Below are 20,755 nucleotides of genomic sequence, written 5' to 3' on the forward strand. Positions count from 1 at the left end.
ATGCCCCGATGGTCGCACAAGACACGAACGTCAGCTGCAGGATGCATGTGACGTTTGTCAAATGTTTCGAAGGCTCATCGTGGGCGACAAGCTCTGTCGCAGGGACCTGTTATGCATATCTCTTTACAGTAGCGTGCCTGGCGTTTCGAAGCACAGAAAATGATACGTATTGCCCTTCTCCTTCTGCAAGTGTTTGCAAAGAAGAGAGCTCCACAGGGGTTGCTTAAAGCTGCCCGAAACGGTGGGTCAGGTTAAGCGTGCAATACTTCCGAAACTCGCGTATAGTGTATATAGCCCCACTTAACTCGGGCTGACTTAATTGAAAGCTTTTCGTTCGCAACTGTTGTTTGCAATTGGCAGGCCACCTTCGCTAATTATACGTCCAGAGTCACGATTGGCTGCAAGCTGCTCTTACGAACAGTTTTAGAGCAAGAACGTTTTTATGAAATCAAGTTCTGGTTTACTTCCATGCTTTTCCTCTCTTTCTCTCTTGTTAAGGAATACGCAGTGCTGTGCCGCTGAGCACAATATCGAAATTTCTCAGGTCGACTGAAGTTTGCGGTGGATTCTAGTAAACCAGTAGAACTGGCAGGCTGTATGGTGCATGTGTTCCACGAACTAACTTGAAGCGCAAACATTCTCGGGTAGAAAGGGCACGCAGAACGAGCAACACGCGTGACTTTGTCTTGAGCGTCTTTCTCCGTGATCGTGCGCGTTTGCCCTTAATCTTTTCTTTTTTTTTACGAGGACATCCCCGCTAACGAGAACATCTTGATTACGAAAGCTGAGCCCGCAAGAGCTCAGTTCAGGCGACATTCGAAAACCATCGAGTATACAGCGATCGAATGCTGCGTTTCATCGTTCCGCACCTCGTTCGTCCCGACGGCACCGGCGGGCGAACCTGGCGAGAGTTGCGCTGAGAGGGAGGCAACGGAGGCGCCGCGATCTTCCAAGAAATGGTCTGCTAGAGCCCGCGAACGCGGGCCGAAGGAGCGGGCCACAACCCGGGGACGTTTGGCCGGCCGCGGTCCCTTAATAAAAGCCAGCGTCAGGAACAAACAGCGCCCGCCCTGTTCATTTCCTGAAGCACCCCATCGCCGCATGTCCTCCCGCGAGCCGCGCGCGCGCGTAGCTTGCGTGCCTCGCGGCCTCAATCAATATTGCCGCCCGCTCAAACAACGACGTGGACACAGGCGCGCCCTTTATTGCCGGCTACTGCTCTGCATGCGAACGGCCCTCCTCAGCCGAGCGCTCGAGACGCGCTCGCTGCGCGACTTTCGCGGGTCCCGCGCGCGGTGCCGATGGCGAGCGCTTCTTCTCGCCGTCGCCGTATGTGCCTGCCGTGGCGAATGTTTGAGCAGCAGGTGAAACGACGAGCGCGGGAAGATTGGAGAAGCACCCCTCCAGGAGCCATCTCTGAGTTCGCTTAACGAGAGCTGCGCTCTGTCGCCGTCTGCCCTTCCGATGCGCCGAGCACGATCGTAATGACCGCGGAGCTATTCGGCCCGAATGCGCCTGGCACACGGGCCGCGAAAGTGCGATCAGGGAAAGTCACGAACGCCTCTTTCGGTGCGTACTCAGCGCGGACAGGCTCATGAACATCCAAAGTACTGCTTTCCCAGTGAGACCGGCGCGAAGTATATAAACGTTCGCAAATGCCTCGCAGCAGTGGCCGTCCCGGTTCAAGGCATAGCGATGACCTTGTGACGCTGTCAGTTTCATCGAACCAGTCACATACGAGAGACAACCGTAATTCCAGATTTTTTTAAAAGAAAGAGAATAGAAAGAAAGCATGAACGTAAATGTGGTATTTTAGTGCTTATAGGCGCTTCCGCAAGTGGCGAAAATGAACGACGATGCACTCTCTAGAAAGAGATAACATAAGCATTAAACTTGTCAGAAATAGAGAGCATGGACTAAGGGAAACGGGTAGCTAACGAAAGAAAATTCTAGTTAGCTACTCGGCTCGTGGGAATAGGGATGGACGTATTAAAGGGGGAAATGAATGAAAGAGAAATCGCACAGAGAAGTCGCTGTCTTTCACACACTCAACGCGCCTCTGGTTTTCTTAAAAAGCGCGGGAGCGGCCGTATTTTGTGACAATTCTTTTAATTTTCCTATCCTATCTTTTTGCCCTTTGTCATCGGTATTCGCGTGCCTTGTCGACTGACCAGTGCATCTGCGCATTATCCCGATTCCACAGTAAAAAACTAGCAGTAGGAGAGTACTCATGTTGCCTTTCATGTATTTGTCTGTTTCTTTAGCTCGTTTTCTTTTTCTTTCTGTTTCCGAACATGTACCAACTCGTCCAACAGCCTATACCTTGCTAATTCTTACGAAATCCGGCCCCATGCAGGTGTGTGAACCATGCAGGTCACGTGTGAGCACATGGCGGAGCGCAGTAGCAGACGACAGCGGGCAAGCTGCGCAGCTCTCGACCCCGCCGTCAAGCTGATTTGCCATCGTCGTCGCAGTAATGTCACAAGTACGTAGGCGGCAAATGCTGCCAAAGCGGAACTAGTCTTTCCAGAGAAAGTTCACGCTGCTGCTCGCTCGCTCTTGCTTGCAGCGAAAATACGGAATTCGCAGCTGGACACAGCACACTGCACTCATCTACTCGATTTAGCCTTTTACTTACAAATTCTTACTCTACTAACACAGACACGTACTTCCATTGAAATATCTTAAGATCACGCTTATCTCTCAGAGTACAGGCAGATTGAAAAGTTTGCGGAATGCGGGCCCCTCGAGAATGTCGAATGTCAGCCCACTTTCAGCTTGCAGCCATCAAAAAACTATGTTCGTCACGTAGTGTCGTTGAGCGGAATAAGAACAGAAAGAAACGATGTGGACAGGACAGACGCCGTGTCCACATCGCTTCTTTCTGTTCTGATTCCGCTCAACGGCACTACATGATGCACCAATTGGCCCAACAGTCAACGCTTCTATGTTCGTCACGTACTCTAACTAACACACTAATACACGTAACACATTTGAAATCGAGGCTATGTGCCCAAGCTCAGATTTTTCGCCGATCCACTCAGATTCAGAAACACCCAGATTTTTCGCCGATCCCGTATCCCCTAAACTTCTGACCTTGCCTGCACATATCATGCAATCCCGTATGCCATCTGTATGTGTATGCTCGGGTGTTCCCAAGGACGCGAGAGGCAGTAGACTGTCTCACGCGTTTTAAACACGTTATACGCGAGAATTACGCAACATATCCTTCACAGGTTTTGTCATCGTGCTTTAATACGAGTCAATTTAGGACATGCCTCAGCCCGATCGTCTCTTACATTGAGTAAAAATTTAGACACACAATGGCCGTCATTTGCAGAAGTACTGACGTGACATTTCGTACTTGTCATCTCTCCGTAATAAATGAAGGCGGAAAGCTTTTAGACACTACAAAAGATACTAGTAAGTGTCAGAACGACCTAAACAATTTACTATAATATCGGTTTCTAACCAGATAGTTTCAGTACCCAGAAGGTGGATGCGTATGTCGTCGTCATGCTCTGGCTGCGCTCAAGTGCGGTATGACGTCATGTTACATGCTTGAGCGCCGCCACAAGAAACGCGCGCAGCACTCATATATCTTGCTTTGTGAACAACATCACGATATACTTATATAGTATATCGTGATGATCGCCATCAGAAAAATTTGACGTGTCATGACGTTACAAGAATGTCGATAACCATAGGTCTGGCTCTTCGAGAGCAACGTTAGTATAGGGATCTCCAATACCTTATAAGTGTTTCCCAAATTTCATACCCTTTCCCATACCCTGAGTGTAGTGTATCAAACCGGGCACTCGTCTGGTTGACCTCACTGCCTTTCCTCTCCTTTCTCTCTCTCTCTCTCTCTCTGATACTTGCTAAGGCTGTGGTGGTGGATAGCCTACAACTTCCACAATATCTATCGCGTACTCGCATACCGCTCTGTATCTGCTGCCTCTCTTTTTCGTCGTGCAGCCGGGCCAGCTTTTTTTCACGCTCCCGTTAATGCTGCAGTCTGCCGCATCCTAGACAAGAGGTGCCTAGCTTGATCAATGCGCGCCATTCGCTGCCTGCGGCGTGTTGCCATTCTGTATCGCATGTCGCGCTGTAGCACGACAGCGTCGCCTCGTCTACGCGCTGCCTCGAAGGTCATGCAAAACAGCGTCGCCCTTCGCCGGGCAACGCAGGGGCAGCCCGAGTGGCGTGATGAGTTGTTTGCCGGGCGCCTGCGCGCAGAGCGCGACACCGGAGAAGGCGGCTGTGTATGTGGCCCCCACCGACGACGGCGAGGCGCGCCGGGCCATCATTGTGGCGGCGACGTCCACGCCGCCAGAGCGAGCACGCTGGCTGCTGCTGGTGCTGCAAATTGTCTCTTCTCCAGCGTCGGGGCGCAACGCGAGAGGCCGGAAGGAGCGAGACATCTAAGCAGCACGAAAAAAGGGAGGAAAGAGGGGGGCCTCCGCGACTCGGGCGATTCCTCGCGGAAACTCGATATTCCTCGCCGGGCAAGAGCCGCGGAGCCCAATCCGAGTTCGCGCGGGAGCCCGGGCTGCTGCTTCTGCGGGCCCGAAATGAAAGCTTCGGTGGAAGCAGAGGGGGGCAGACATAACAGGAAGGAGGGCTCAGGCCCGGAGTGCTGCCACCGTCTAAGGAGAGAGGGAACGCCGAGAGCGCGAGGAGGAGGCAGCAAAGAACGGTAACTTGCCAAAAAAGAAAACTGCCCATATGAGCTCGGAAAAGAAATCGATCATCTCCGACCAGCGGCAGCGGCCATGAAGCACGACTGCTTCTAGCCAACTCCGCGCGAAAGGAGTTGGAACCCGCTTCTGTAAATGCGCGCGGGGGAGGCTGCCGCGCCGCTGCCTCTTCACCCGACCGACTCCTCCGCGAGTGATGTATTGGGCTGCCGACAAAGCGGCGCTGCTCGGATTTGTCCGCAGCCTTCTTTATTTGCTCTAAATAGGGGCCCGGGCCGGTCTCCCGGCGCCAGTTGCAGAGCGCTGAGCCCGGCGACGAACAGAAATTCCCCCGCCGCGAGGATGTCAGAGCGCACAGCTCGCGTCACCGCCCGCCCGAGCGTTGTTGCTCGCGAAGACGCGAGCCAGAGATAAAGGCGCGCGACGCACCAGAGATCGTGCTTACAAAAGTTCACGGAAAAGCAGAGTCACAGACTCAAAAATCGATCGCCGCTGTTAGGCCTTGGCTGCAAATCGCGCGGCGCATTCGGCAAAGACGAGGCAGCGTAAAAAGGCGCCGAGTTTCCGAGTTTCCAACCGTTTCGCTGACACCCCCCCCCCCCCTTTCCTCTTTTCTTTTTTTTTTTTTTTCATTCCTCGTACCTCTTCATCGTGCCGCCTCGGTTGCACGGAGAGAGCCGAGCACCGAATTTCTTTTCCACCGTTCACACGCGGAACGAAATGAAAGATTCCTCGCGATTCTGAGCTGGAGACTTTTTTTTTTCCTCACCTTTGCTCTACGTTGTACCGCCCCAACGATATTGCTGTTGTAGGAGAGAAGTAGTCGCTGTACTTTATGCTCTCAACTCTGGAATGCGACGGCGGAAGCCGTTTTGCAGTGGTATGAAGTTGTAATTCAGAGTGCACTGCGTCAACAGCAACCCCTGCTTTTTAGAAAATTGATCAATCGGGAGGTGACAAAATGTGCATAGTCGCGAATTTCAGCGATTGAGACGGATAAACTTGGAAATGAAGCCCTAGACTCCACGAGATAACTGCACTTAATTCTGTCACAATGAACCCCGGCACAAACGCCACAGAACGAAGCACAACACAGACGAAACAAACACGACGAACGCCCTGTCGTGTTTGCTTGTCCCTGTTGTGTTTAGTGCGTTTTCGTTTACTTTCTTTCTGTTCCTTTTTTTTTTACGCCGGTATTCGACAATCATGCACAAATGAACCCAGGAATAAATTCGTGATTTCTGCCATTTCATTATACTCAGGCGTCTACACTTCCCGCTTGTGCCATCGCCATCAACGTGGGGACTGAATGAAAAAACGCACGTGTATAGCGAGCTCTCCATAGGTGCACGTTGAGGAAACTCCGGGTGCCCTAAATTAGTACGAAGCCGTGCACTACGGCGTCTCTAATAACTCATATGTAGCTTTGGTACGCTAAATCCTATAAGCCAAATCAATCGCGTCGTTAGGGAAATTCGCCATTTGTCTAACGCACCCGACCGACGTCCTTATCTATAGCGGTCATTTAAATGTTATATGGCACCACGGTGCGCACAAATATTAAAAGACGTTGCAATGAATACTGCTGCGAAGCGGTTAGTAATGATTTATCTTTCATGATTTTCATCCAGTGGGTCGAACAAGCTTCGTAGTTAAGCGCACAGAGGCACTCACTAGCGATTGCGCTGGCCCGACTTGAAGACTGGCCTCTTTCAGAGCAGACAATCCTGGAACGCCGGCCTATACACTCATCGCACCACAAGTCAGTCGACGCACTCTTCAAATCCGTACGTTCGAGTGGTCTATCAAGATACTAGTTCTCGCGGACGTTGCCGCACATCCTGTCTTACAGCGAAGTTGTTAGCCTCTAGTTGGTCGAAATTTTTCGTGGTTGTGCTCACCCAAAAAACGGCAGCTGAAAAAGGGGTTGGTGTTTGAGTTTCCGCGTAACAGAATTATGCTTTCTGGTATATACTAATTACACTCCGGTGCTATCCTGTCTGCAGGCTGTGTGTAAGTCGAACTTTACGTATTTTATGACGCATCTTGCTTTGAGAAATTCAATTACTTCAAGACAGAGAAAAAGGTTGTATAGAAAAGCAAGGAGTTTAACCAGAGGTGGTTCCGGTTGTCTACCCTGCACGGGGTGAAGGAGTAGGGAGGTAAAAAGAGAGAGAGGAAAGAGGAAGAGAGAGAGAAGGAGGTACGGGCACGAACAAACCGCGTACACTATGGAGTGGTAGGGGGCAACGTTCTTAAAGTCTATCGTGAAGGCCCGTAGACCGCAGGAATGTCAGTAACGCGAATAACGCCTTCTGCGCAGATGCTCTTTGGAAGTACAGGCCTAGAGTTTTTAGTTCTGATAGTGGACGATTGTCCAACTGGTCTAGTACTCTGAATAGCACTTGTCTTTGGGCACTATATCGCGGGCAGACACAGATAACATGTGCGAGCGTCTCTTCACAGTTGCATGTGTCGCACGTTAGGCTGTTGGTCATTTAAATAAGGAAGGTATAAGAGTTCGTAAATGCAACGCCTAGCCACAGACGGTACAACATGGTCTGTTCACGTCGTGGCATCCCAGGCGGTAGAAGCATCTGTATGTCTGGAGACAACAAACGCAAATGACACGTGGTAAAAACTTGGTGGTCCCACAGGGCGCAATGTACATTCACAGGACATCAATCGCAGCCTAGTCGCAGCGTCTGTTCGCGAAAGCGGAATCAAGACACGTTGACCACTTTCATGGGCAGATCGGGCGGCTTCGTCGGCGTGGTCATTCCCGCTGATGTTGCAATGCCTTAGAAGGCATTGAAAGATTACGTTGTGTCTCTTGTCATCGCTGAGATTATATATTTGTCGAATTTCTGAGGCCAGCTGGTCATGGGGTCCGTGGCGCATTGGGCTCTGTATGCAATGAAGGGCTGCCTTGGAATCACTAAACACTGTCCATTATTGCGATGGTTCCTGATTAATGAAATCAAGTGCAGCAAGGTGTGCCGCAAGGTCTGCACATGTCGAGGTGGTAACACATGACGTATTTAACTTGATTTTTGTAGATTTTGCCGAGATGATGACTGCAGTAGCAGAGTTGTAGAGTTTTACCGAACCATCTGTGTAGACATGCTGGCGGAATTTGTGGACGTTGTAAATGTATTCCAACGTTGCTTGCTTCAAAGCTTGCAAAGGCGATCTAGCTTTCTTTTTGATGCCCGGAATTATAAATCGTAGTTGCGGTCGGTGCAGACACCACAATGGGGCTGATAATTGTATAGCAGGCGTGTGTGATGGTAAATAGGACTGCTGTCTTACAATACTTTTGGTAAAAGTTGAATGTAGCCTCATTGCTGGCAAGCAAGCGAGATGGTGTGAGAGAATCCGAGTCAGGTGTCGGATGTGTGCTCTCGGGACATATGCAGTAACGTAGACTGTCAACGGAGAACCTCTGGCAATGGCCACTGTCGCAATCGATGACGTAGATTTTGGGAGACCGGGCTAAGTTCTGAGTGCTTGGGTTTGCACACTGTCAATTCCGCGGATTTTTGTAGTGCAAGTATTTCTTAGTACATGTAAGCTGTACCGCAGGAAGCCCAAAAATAGGGCTTGATATAATTGCGACACTGATGGTACCGTAGCGCCCCAGGACTTCCCACCGAGAAACGCGAGAAGGTTCACAATGGCGTCCAAACGCTTTGTGCGAGACGTGAAGGCTCCAAGACAAGTCTCTATCAATGATGACGCCAAGAAATTGGTGCGTTCGTCTGTAAGGAACATTTTGGCCAATAATCCGCAAACCATACGTGGTCATCGCTTTGTGAGTAAAAACTAGGAGTGCACATTTCTCGGGTGAAAACTGCAGGTCTTCCCTTCTTAAATATCTTGACACGGCCGTTGAAGCCTTTTAAAGTCGTGTGCGGACTTGTACACGTGCTACTCTTCAAGCCTATATGCAAATGTCGTCTGCATGTACGGAGAGCTACACGGTTTGCGGTAACAAACCGGCGAGACCAAAGAGCAGCAGGTTGAACAGGGTAGGGATAAGTACTCCACCTTGCGGTACACCACGACTGGTATAGCTAGATGGCTTTACTTTGACCGAACATGGACCATAACACACTTGCGATTGGCGAAGGGCCTACAAGAATGAGGATGTATGCTGTGTTAACGGTACCGCCACCTAACAGCCGCGCTCACTCAGGCAGACCTCAAACGGCAGCTGGAAAAGGTCTTTGTCTTTCAGTTTCCGCGTAACAGACTTATGTTTTCTCGTCTATTCAAATACTTACCCGAAGCTATCATATCTGCAGCTTGTGTGTAAGTCGTATCTTACGCATTTTCTGATGCAATTAACTTTTAACCATTAATTTAGTTCAATAAGACACTTTCCCTTGGCGGACGGCCTAGAAGAATGAGGATGCATGCCGCACGTTCGCAACACGTGCGTGTACGCACGTCGCTTGTGGTGGTGGTGCTGCTTGTGTAACGTCGTCGCCTAACGTCTGTTTGGGCGGTGATTCTTGTCTAACGTCCGCACCAGCTTCGCTATATATCCACGTTCACAGGGTGCAATGGAGGCGCATCATTTTTCTCTCGCCTTTGCCTTATTTCTACTCTGTATTTCCGTTTTTCTTAGTCTCTTACTCTTTCCCACTGCAAGGTAGCAAATCGGAAGCTCATTTCCTTAACATCTCTGCCTTTCCCACTCCATTTATATATCTCTCTCTCTCTTTAAGAACACATTAGCCTCATTGAGGACCGTTTTTTCTTCTTGGCGTTTATTTTTATGCGTTCGCAACTTTACTGCCTTAAAGCTTATGTAGCCATAACCTCGGCGCTGCGACATCGTGCACCAAGGCTATGCCAGGATCATTCCCGTGGGCAGCAAGAAACATAATTTGACCAAGAGCTCCGTTTTGTTTGCCATTTGATGTTTATGTTGGGCTATTTACTTAAATGACACAATTTCCTTACCCGAAACACGTTATTAGTGTACTTTGTGCTTTCTGGTGCTGAAGAAATAATCAGGAAAACGAAAGCCGAACAGGTTGAGCGACTTCGAAGGTTGTGTTATTAGGTCAGCATTCAGGAGCCACAGCGAATGAGGCTCTTCCGACCACAAGAACGCCGTGAGGTGCCGTGTATAAAAAAAAAAGCCCAAAACGTATTCCTGGAGCTCTACGACGAGTCAAGGCACTAAGCATTGTTTCCTCAAGAGTGGAAAGTAAACTGCCTTGTCCCTCTACTTATACGTTGCAGTTCTGCAATAGAACTCGCTTCATGGCGTCTCATCGCTTTGGCATATGTTGCGTCGTAAAACTGCTACAAATGTACGCATACACTGTAACATAATTGAAACCCTTAAAAGGAAAGAAGGGTGTAAATGTGCATATAACTCACGCCCTTACACCCAAAAAGAATGTAAGGGTGTTAGTTACAGATACATTTACACCCTTATTTACTTTAAGAGTGTAAACTATTCTACAATGTATGCTATCGCGGGCTTCCTACACGACATGTAGTTCACAGATAGCATGCGTGATTTGGTCACATCTGTCCAGCATTAAAGTAGTTTGAAACGACATTCGTGCAAATGTTCCTCGTCGTCAAAGGCGCCACGATAATGTAACACGTCAAGAGATTCTTCATGCTTTGACTGGTGCGGGAACATGTGGTCCTGCCTTTAGATGGACGCACAGCTATTTGAATCATAGATGCTCCTTAGCATTTCCCGAGGATGGAAGGACAGATTAACATCCAACCTGTCATGACACACTGTTCAGCCCCACACTTTAAAACAGCACTCGTATCTGCCTTGTTGGATCATCGCCAAGGACAGTCCAGGTATCGATCTATTCGGATGATATCTGCATTTGGGCATTCGGCTGGTCGCGTCCGCAGATGCGAGCGAGACTGTACAGAAGTGAAGCACAAACACGTCTTCCTGCATATGCAAGGCTTTGAGGCATGCGTTTTTGTCAAAAACGCCGTTTCATGCATTTACACGCAAGGAGTTGACGACATAGGCTGTAGTCATCAATTGCCAAGCAAGTGCATAAAAAAACACCCCGCTTTAGGGAGCGATCATCAACCGTGACTTATCTCGGACCCCGCAGGTGTCATATACCTGAAGTGATTGACTGCGATTGCAAACTTTCAGGTTTCCCAACGGAAACTTGTGCGGTGCATCTGTGCAATCAACAGGTTTGTTATCGGCCCTTCATTCAGTGCTGGGTAACACCGGTAAGAAGACCGGTGTTACCCAGCACAGGCTGTCCCTAAGCCTGCACATTAGACATGTCACCCGTGCAACTCTCTACCACCTGGCCTGCTTACCAACGCCGAGGCCGCGCACAACTTTCAGTTGAATCCTTGCTGCCAACCATGCTTCGCAGCCATCGATCTACACACACCTGCAGCCCACTGTCGACGCCGTTATCGTATCTAAATTCACCTCGAGCGTGCCGTACTATTCCAGGCATCAAGAAGAAAGCACAAAATTCGTCGGTAGCACTGAAACAATCAAGAATATTGTTTCTACACGAAGGAGAATTCGGTCTTCTGTCTGTTTACATCGATAGATCGGTCACTCGCTCGACCTCAGCATGTAGCGACCCCGGCTTAACTTACTGAGGTTAATATCTCAATATCGCATTTGATATCGACGACGGCTGTCGAGCTTGCACTTTCCCTTGCAGCACTTCATCAGCCGCGAAGCTCCTCACCAATGGTCAGTCTTCTGGGACTCTAGGGCAGTTCTCTCGAGCTTAATTTTTACCGACATGTCTGCACAGTGCAAAAGACGAGGACAAAAGAAAGGACACAAGAACAGCGCCTGTGTTGTGTCCTTTCTTCTGTCCTCGTCTTTCGCGCTGTACAGACATGTCGATATTGAACCATGAACTCGCCCAAGCTTCCACTTTATCAAGTTGATTTCTGCACTACGTCGTGGATACCATGCATGAACCACTGGTCGCGGACATCAGAGAAATTCACCATCGGACATATGAGAAAGGACACTACATCGTCTCTCAATGGTTTCCAAGTAACTGCGGTATTATTGGAAATGACAGAGCGTATGCAACCACTCGATTTGCTGACGAGAGTATCAACTGCGTTGCCATCCCATTGTCAAAAGAAGATGTAGCGGCAAAGGTCCGCTCGCATGCACGCGTGTTTACATTTGCACAGTAGAATTCGGCTTGCTTCACCAACTAGCCTCCTTCGTTCCTTGGATCGCCACCTAAAGCTACGCCTTCACCGCGGCTTACTAGGAGGTGGCGTAAGCAGACGATCAACTCTTGTAAGCAGACTATGACTTGACGTAGCATTCACGAGTGCCTATATTCTTTTCTCATCGGAACAACCGATAGACCCGATTGTGAAGGGCGCAGAAATACAGGTGATCGCGCACTTTCTCTCTCTTAGTGTTCTTGCTTCCGCGCGTAAAACTTCGCGTTTTTCAGAGATCAGAACCAGTGCCTTTACTGTGGACACAGTCGGCAACCGAAAAATAGACTTCGCGACAGATAGAATTCTTTGACCCTGGTCCCAACCGAGCGGCGTTAAAAGCACTGCTGTGTTTTTCGAAAGCAATACTGTGAACGTTGTCAGGTGCCTCACCGTGTGTGCCCGGAGAGTTCTGTTTCATCTCCATCCTCTCTACTCGTCTTTTCTACCAACTCCCCACCCCCCGGGACAGAATATCCAACTGGACATTAATTCTTGTTAACCTCCTAGTCTTTCTTCTCCTGTTTCTCTACCTTGTTTGTTCTCCTGTAGCAGTTTACCACACTTGTTTTCGGTTTATCACACTTTATATCGCTGGCAAGAGGCTACGGTTAGAGATAAACGCGCAAAAGGCGGGCATTCTTGTCAAGGACGCGTACGCCCGTAGACTGCACGAGGGACCCGCACTGTCGACGTAAAGCAGAACATTGAATACAGCTACATCGGCTTCGGTGGAATTGAGATCACGTGAACGCCTCCACTTTTCCTTTGTTTGCTTGTAGGCGTGGCGGCGTTCGGCGCCCGTCACACGATGCATAGAACCGCCGACCGGGTCACTACAACATGGTCGAGTGAGGTCGTCCAGACGGGAGTGCGGATTGATTCGTCGGACAGCCCAGGAAGCTCCACGCGAGAGCACTCAATTAGCCTTCAACGGGCGAGGCAAAAAAAAAAAAAAATACAGCGTGTTGCCTTCGGAGCTTGCACAAGCTCGCACATCGGAGCGAGGGCGCAGTTTCGGCCGCGGGCTGTAGCCGTCGTCGGACGGCGGGGATCGTCGACCCGTCAGCGGCCGATCTGTCATCGGGACCGCGGCGCGACCGGCGCTGCGTCGGCGGCCATCCATTATTCGGTGCCGCGCTAGGGGCGTCTGCTTCCGCCGTAAATGAGCCGACCCGAAGGGGCTAAATCAGGCCGCCGCGGCGTAGCCCGTCCGGCGCGCGAGCGCCCGCTCCGGGCAGGCGGCGTCATTCGACAGCGCGGCCGGCGGCGCCGGTGTCCATTAGCTGGTTCCGCGGGGCCGGAAACCGCGCACGGACGACGACGCATGCAAGCGGCCCGTCTCCCTCGAGGTTCCAGAACGCGAGAGCCGCGTAAAAGCAGTCAGCGCGGAACGCCCCGTGCTTCTTGCCCTCCGCCGCGCATTCCTTGACACGCCGCGTGGACCCTCTTCGGTAACCCGCCCGCCCGCCGTCACGGGGCGTCGCGGTGCGCAGAACACCGCAGCTTGTCTCAAGACAAGATGAATGCTTCTAGAATGCTAAAGTGACACAAAGTTTCGCGTGCGTTAAATATTTGTAGCTTCGCAGCAGATCCAAGGAACAAAAAAAGAGAAAGAGAGAAAAAAAAAGAAGTGCACGTTTACGGGGGGTCAAGTATGGTTTCTGTTCCTGCATCGGACGGTATGGCAACGGTTCACGTATCATCGCGGGCGTACCTGTGTTGAAAGGTACAGCACTGCAGAGCATCCCACAGCAGTACAGACGGATGCACTCGTGTCGCCCAAACCAAAATAAGTAGTCCACGAAACGGCATGGCGCACGTGTATGCGGGGGTGGGCAATGTTGAGCTTCCCTCGGATGAGGGGCGCTTACGCAGCGTCGCGCGGGCTCGGTTTTACTGCGGCTATTTTTACAAAACCGCGGTCCGAGGTGGTTGCTCTAGCATAAACGTTCGCCTGAACGAGAAAACTTTTGAGCCGGGGCTCAGAAAGAAAAACGCGTCAAGGATCGTAAACAGAGCGAGCTAAACCGCGAGGAGCGCTCCGTCCCCGTATATCGCCGCAGCGATAAGCAACGCCACGCGAGGAGGCAATGCTCCCTACGTCCCATGATTGGCCGAAGAACGTGCGGAGCTTCCTGAAGCCCGAGGTGCAGTGGAGGCCAGGTCATTCCGCGCTCGCCGGCCTCGCCGGTTTGAATGGAACTGGCCTGCCCCCTCTGCTCACGCGGGTGAAAACAAAATAAACGCGCCGCATTCCAGCTCGGCAGGCGCTAAAACAAACGACAGCGGAACGAAGGACACGGCCAGCGGAGATAAAATGGGCCAGTGGCGTCGAAACGACGACGTTAGCCGGACGACGAACACGCGGGGAATGCGCGTCGGGGCAGACGTAAGCGCGCGCGCGAAGAGTAAAACAGCGGCCCTCGTAACAGGTGCCGCAAGCGTGGCCGTCCAGCCCGCCGCCGCGCGGTCCAAACGGCAGGCAAAAAAGCTCGCGCGCGCTTGGCCGCGTCCTTCGCAGGGTGAGAGAGCAGCGCCCCCCCCCCCCCCCCCTTCCGATCTCGGCCGCAATAAACCGCGACAGCAGGGACAATGAAAGATAAGAAAATGTCGAGAATTACCCTGGCTATCTTGGCCGCCGCTGCCACCGGTAACTCACAACACGGGCGACGCCATGACACTTGCCGGGCGGGTTGCCCGAGAAAAGGTGAGACGGAGGGGAAAGCGACCAAACCACTTTGCGCCACATGGTGCAGCGCAGTGAAGCGCCCTTAAAGGAAACACGAAGATGCGCTGCCTCGCAGAGTCGCGGGTGAGTGTGTGGAGGGGATTTTCGCGCTTTTGGCGAGTTGAGTGCGAGCGGTCAAGCTGCTCGCGCGGCTTCGAGCTGTAGGCATATGAAGCTGTGAAGACGACAATCAAACGCGATGAAAAGTGACGTGCTGACAAAACAAAAAAACAAAAAAAAAACAAGTTTTGTTGCAGCATATATGTGGATGTTTTAACTTTAGATAGTTCGCGCACGGCAGTTGAATCCCTAATTTGATTTAACTGCCCATATTTTTTTTCGCTCTGACAAACAATGGCATCACACCCTTCGCGACTTCTCTCGCGTTATTAAAAATTGATGGAAGTTGTGTCCCTTCTAAATCACTGTTGACTGCCTCTGGCCTACAGTACTCCACACTGGGATAAAGGGAAAACACGGAAAAGTAGAAGCGAATAAGCAATAACGAAAAACTACTATGTGATGTGCGCCTGCTGTCCTATCACTCCAACTTGATCAGCGCTCCTGACAAGTGTGCGATAAGGCACACAGGGTGTCCCACGTAACTTTTGCCAAACTTTAAAAATATGCAAATGCCACGTAGCAGGACAGAGCAAAGGTAATGTTGTTTGCCGTCACTAGGAGATACTCAAACTATTTCTTTCTTTGCTTCTAATTCGATAATTAGTCTCAACTATTCAACTTCTCAAATATCATAATTAGATTAGAGGTGTCAATGAGAAAATTGTACAGCGACATGAAAAACACCCGATACATCTTTCTGTTGCTCAATACGTGCTACATAAAAGTGTATTTCCGAGCGTGAAAGAAGCACCCAAATGCACGCCAAATTGCCGCCCGACTGGCCTCTCGAGCCATTTTGCGTGTATTCGCTGGCTGCTTGCTTCAATATGTAACACCATTATTGCTTACATCTTTGCAACCGTACTACCGATGCGCCTTGCTTTAATATCGTTGTGTAGAGGAAATATCTATTACTTGATAATGCATGGAGTCGCATGCACAGGTTGTCGCGTGTCCGCTGTCGCGTCATGCATGACGCAATGAGAGCTAAATTTAGTCTCTCCACATCTTGAAGGAGCAGCGCAAGACGACAAAGGCAAAAGGCAGGAAACGCACAGGACAGCGCTGAAGTCACAACTGACTTTATTAGAAGGCATACACGAAGTCAAATACTACAGCCTGTACCCACGTGCTCTCCCATCGATGGCCTCATTATCAGTGCACAGGCAAAACGCTAAACCCTGTAATCTAATGCTACACTATGAGGTGGTTTAAAAATTCAAATTCACTATCATACAAATTTAATGAAGGCATGCTTACACAACGCGATCCTTTTTTTCCTGATAGTTGTGAGTTCAGCGCTGTGCTGGGTGTTTCTTGCCTTTTGTCTTTGTCGTCGTGCGCTGCCCCTTTAAGCTGTTCAACCAGTACCAACTCGCCTAAATGTCGATTCTTCCTTTAGTCTCTCGTGTTCGGCATTCAGCGAGGCAAAGCTCGGAAGTATACGTTTGTCGATCCGAGCGGGATTGATCACATTTGAGAGAGCTCACTCAGCCATAGCAGCTATAATCAAACCTGTGCTCATTAGGAATTACTATAAGCACCCGCCGCGGTGGCTTAGCGGCTATGGGGTTGCGCTGCTAAGCACGAGGTCGCGGGATCAAATCACGCCCGCGGCAGCCGTATTTCGCCGGGGGCGAAATGCAAGAACGTCCGTCACGGTCCTGTGCATTGGGGGCACGTTAAGTATCCCCAGGTAGTCAAAAATTAATCCGGAGTCCCCCACTACGGCGTGCCTCATAATTAGATCGTGGTTTTGGCCCGTGAAACCCCAGAATGTAATGCAAGGAATTGTAAGTCTTACAAGGGTCTAGTTTGTTGCAGAGATCTGACGGTTGCTCGTATGTGGTGGCCCTGCGTTCGACTACTATAGGATTCAGAACATGCGTGAACAGACTCGGGCAGAGAGAGAGAGAGAGAGGGATGCTCATTCACGCCCACATCCTTTAGACAGCGAGCGCTATTTCAAGATTAAACCGTAGGACCCCCACTAAGTGTACCATAAGTTAAGCACGTAAGTTTTGCAATGCGCGAATAAATATCGCGTGCATATTTCGTTAGGTCCATTTTGGTGCCCTATAGTGCCCATATACCCTCATGAGCACGTGCCCCACTGTAGCTGCGTCCCAATACAGCCTACCTGACAATGTTTTTTTTAAACCAAGGTCACCTTTTTGTTTCATGTTCGAAATACAGTATGCCTACTGTTTTAATACCATATGTACAAGTGTAGCACTTGCTTCCGACATGTTTGACTATCTTTTTCACTTTTTCCATGTATTTATTCAATACCGTCGAACTGTACCTAGGGAAACTGGGCTTCGCCAAGCTGCTCCTAAGCAGTATTGTTACGTCCAAGCGCGTAAAAGGGACGCGTGGATCAAGAAGAGAAAAAAAGAGGAGAACGAAGACTGTGCAGCGGCCATTCCTGTTGTTCGTAGCCTGCCGTTCCTGCTCTCGCACGCCTAAATAAACCCCTTTTCCCCGTGCTTGTAACAAATTGGTGGAGGTGCGGGGTACACCTCGTAACCACGGAGCCTACGCTGCTACAACTTCGCCGAAGCCGTCGACTTGCCGGACTTCCGCCACCATCACCTGACATGACTGAATACGCCTGCCAGATTCCCGAAGGTTCTGACGCGGCTTCAAGGCCAGCACCTGGCGTTCCGTGGCAATACTACCGGGTGCCACTCACTTTCGGAGGAAAAGCCGGAGAAGATGTCGACGAGTGGATCACAAACTACCGAAGGGTGAGCCGATCTAACGGTTGGAACTCGACCGCACAGTTGTCAAATGTTGTGTTTTCCCTTACCGACACAGCACTCGTCTGGTATGAGAATCACGAAGACACGCTCACTTCATGGGAGCGTTTCGTAGAGGAGCTCAGAGCGTGTTTTGGAGACTCTAGCGCAAAAAAGAAACGCGCCGAACAGACGCTTTCGCAAGGAGCTCAGATTCCCGGCGAGATCTGTACGACTTATATCGAAGAAGTGCTGAAACTGTGCAAAATAGTGAACTCTCAAATGTCTGAAGAGGACAAAGTTGGACATTTGTTGAAAGGGATAGCCGAAGACGTCTACAATTTTTTGATCGGCAAAGAAAGCTTGGATTCCGTGTCTGACGTCATTCGCCACTGCAGGACCTTTGAGACGCTGAAGATGCGACGGATAATACCGAAGTTTGGCCGCCTGACTAATGTCACAACGGTGGCAAGTGTAGACCCGAGTTCGTGTGTTGACCTTCCATCAACAATACGGCAGATTGTTCGCGAAGAGTTGCTCCATCGGGAAGAGATGTACCGTTGCACACTCGGCATCGCTGGTGCGTACTTACCACACGAGATGCGAAACACGGCCGTTTCGACCGCATGGCAACCCACGGTTCACTCAGCGACCGTCGAGTATAGGTCTACCCCACAAACGAGAGGGACCCGAAGCTATCAAGATCATGACTACGACCAACGCCCTCGCCGCACGCGCGCCTCCGGGCGGCCGATGCCTAGCCATGATGAATGGGACCCACCTGCTGGCTATGCAGTCGACAGCAACATGCGTGACTACGTGCAAGAACATCGAAATTTGCGGCATCTGCCGGTGTGTTTCCAATGCGGTGTCGCGGGCCACATAGCGAGATTTTGCAATCGTCGCCCAACAACGTGGAATCGTCGATCGGGGTCTTCAACAAGGACCACACCTCCTACGAGGACAACTCAACAGCCATGCACCACCTCTTGGTCAGCTGGCGTCCCTCCTGGCAACGATTACTGGCAGAGAAGCTTCCGGAGCCGCTCGCCGGCATCTGACAGGAGTTTGACGCCACCGCCAACTTCTCGTGCACCGCGTTTACGTCAATCTCCATCGCCAGTGCGCCGCTCAGCCTCGCCTTCACAACCGGAAAACTAGCTAGCGCGGCCGATGGGGGTGAGGTCGCTCGACACGTGCTATCGACAGAAATGCCCCCTGCAGTTGCTATGATTAAGAACAAAGTGCATGTACTTGTTGATGGTGTTCCTACAATGGCTTTAGTGGATACCGGGGCAACTGTATCCGTAATGAGTCTCGGTTTTAAAGGTCGGTTGGGGCGCAAAGTTGTATTTCCGTGGGACCAGGCTGCAACATTTTGTGGAGTGAGCGGCGAGTCGTTGCGCCCTGTTTGTGTGTGCACTGCTGAAGTGTCCCTGGCTGGTGGAGTTTTCGCGACGGAGTTTGTAGTTATTCCCCGATCGACGCACGAAGTGATTTTGGGCATCGACTTTTCGCGGCAGTGTGGTGCGACCCTTGATTGTCGCACGGGGGAAGTTTGCGTCGGTGACCATGTTTCGTCCGGGCTCTTAGAGGAGACTTGCAGTCAAGGTGAACTTTGCGTGCCTGCAGATACTGTTGTGCCTGCGTCCACCTCGGTGTGCGTGCCGGTTGTATGTCGCGGTGAAGTTCCAGGCAGTTTCGATGCCTCCGTAGAGCCAATGCATCTAAATTGTGTGAAGAAGAACGTTTTTGTCCCTCATTGTGTGGTATCCATCGGCAACGGGCGTGCTGGCTTGTGGACGGCCAACTGCTCGGCAGAACCCGTCCTGCTTCCAGACGGCTTGAAACTCGCCTCCTTTACAGAATACACGTCTTCGTCCGTAGCCGTGCTAACAGACTCGCCGTGTGAACCTGCTGACGCTCGCCAAGTCTCAGACAAAAAAGCTTCTGTCGATGATAAACAAGTCGCTCAGCACAAGGAAGCGCCATACCTTGGTGGATACGCTTTCTAAGCATCTGTCAGTGTTTGACTTTGCGCAGCCGGACAAAGCGTTCGCGATTCCCGAGTCACGAACGCGCCATACTATCGATACGGGATCTGCGCGCCCGATCAGGCAAAAGCCTTATCGCGTGTCGCCTAACGAGCGCAAGATAATCGGGGAACAAGTGAGTGACATGATGAAAAATGGGATAATACAAGAGTCCTCGAGTCCTTGGGCAACTCCGGTCATACTCGTCAGAAAGAAAGATGGTAACTGGATATTTTGCGTCGATTATCGAAGATTAAACGCCGTGACTAAGAAGGATGTCTACCCGCTGCCCCGGATTGATGATGCAATTGATTGCCTTCATTCGGCCTCTTATTTTTCTTCAGTGGACCTGCGCTCAGGATATTGGCAAATCCCGATACACCCGACAGACAGAGAGAAAACAGCCTTCATAACCCCAGATGGATTATTCGAATTCAATGTGATGCCATTTGGGTTGTGCAACGCTCCAGCAACCTTTGAAAGGTTCATGGACACCATTCTGCGTGGGTTAAAATGGAACATCTGTATGTGCTATCTTGACGACGTTGTTATATTCGGGCGCACATTCAATGAGCACAATACGCGCCTGGATATTGTCCTCGACTGCATCAAAAACGCCGGCCTGGTTCTGAACTCCAAGAAATGTAAATTTGGTGACCGTCAAACCCTTATGCTGGGTCATCTTGTTGACAAAGACGGTATCCGGCCTGATCCCCTCAAGACGGCAGCTGTTGAGGCATTCAGTGCGCCGCAGTCATTGAAGCAACTTCGTAGTTTTCTGGGTCTTTGCTCTTACTTTCGCCGATTTATTCCTGGTTTTGCTGACGTCGCTTATCCTCTGACAAATCTGCTACATAAAGACGCACGGTTTGAGTGGACACCCGAGTGCGAGTCTGCATTTCGTCAGTTGAAGTTCCTGCTGACCTCCCGACCTATCCTTCGCCACCTCAATCCTACTGCGCCGACAGAAATCCACACAGATGCCAGTGGCGTCGGTTTGGGTGCCGTCTTGGTCCAATGTTATGACGACCGTCAGCACGTGATTGCTTATGCAAGCCGCTCATTAAGCAAACCTGAACGAAATTACACGGTGACAGAGCAAGAATGCCTCGCTGTAATCTTTGCAGTTCAGCGATTTCGCTCGTACTTGTACGGACGCCCATTCCTAGTCGTCACAGACCACCATTTCCTGTGCTG

The 20,755-nt window shown here is 50.7% G+C and overlaps 1 protein-coding gene across 1 annotated transcript in view; it reads right to left on the minus strand.

Moving 5' to 3' along the window:
• The window catches only part of LOC142565786 (kelch-like protein 20), a 172,743-nt gene extending 158,123 nt beyond the window's left edge, over window positions 1-14,620 (minus strand). Inside the window, exon 1 of the mRNA XM_075676318.1 lies at window positions 14,555-14,620. The gene's annotated coding sequence lies outside the window, so the exon portion shown is untranslated. The remainder of the gene's footprint in view (window positions 1-14,554) is intronic.
• Window positions 14,621-20,755: the final 6,135 nt, after the last annotated feature.

Source organism: Dermacentor variabilis, unplaced genomic scaffold (assembly GCF_050947875.1).
Source record: "Dermacentor variabilis isolate Ectoservices unplaced genomic scaffold, ASM5094787v1 scaffold_12, whole genome shotgun sequence".
NCBI classification, from domain to species: Eukaryota; Metazoa; Arthropoda; class Arachnida; order Ixodida; family Ixodidae; genus Dermacentor; species Dermacentor variabilis.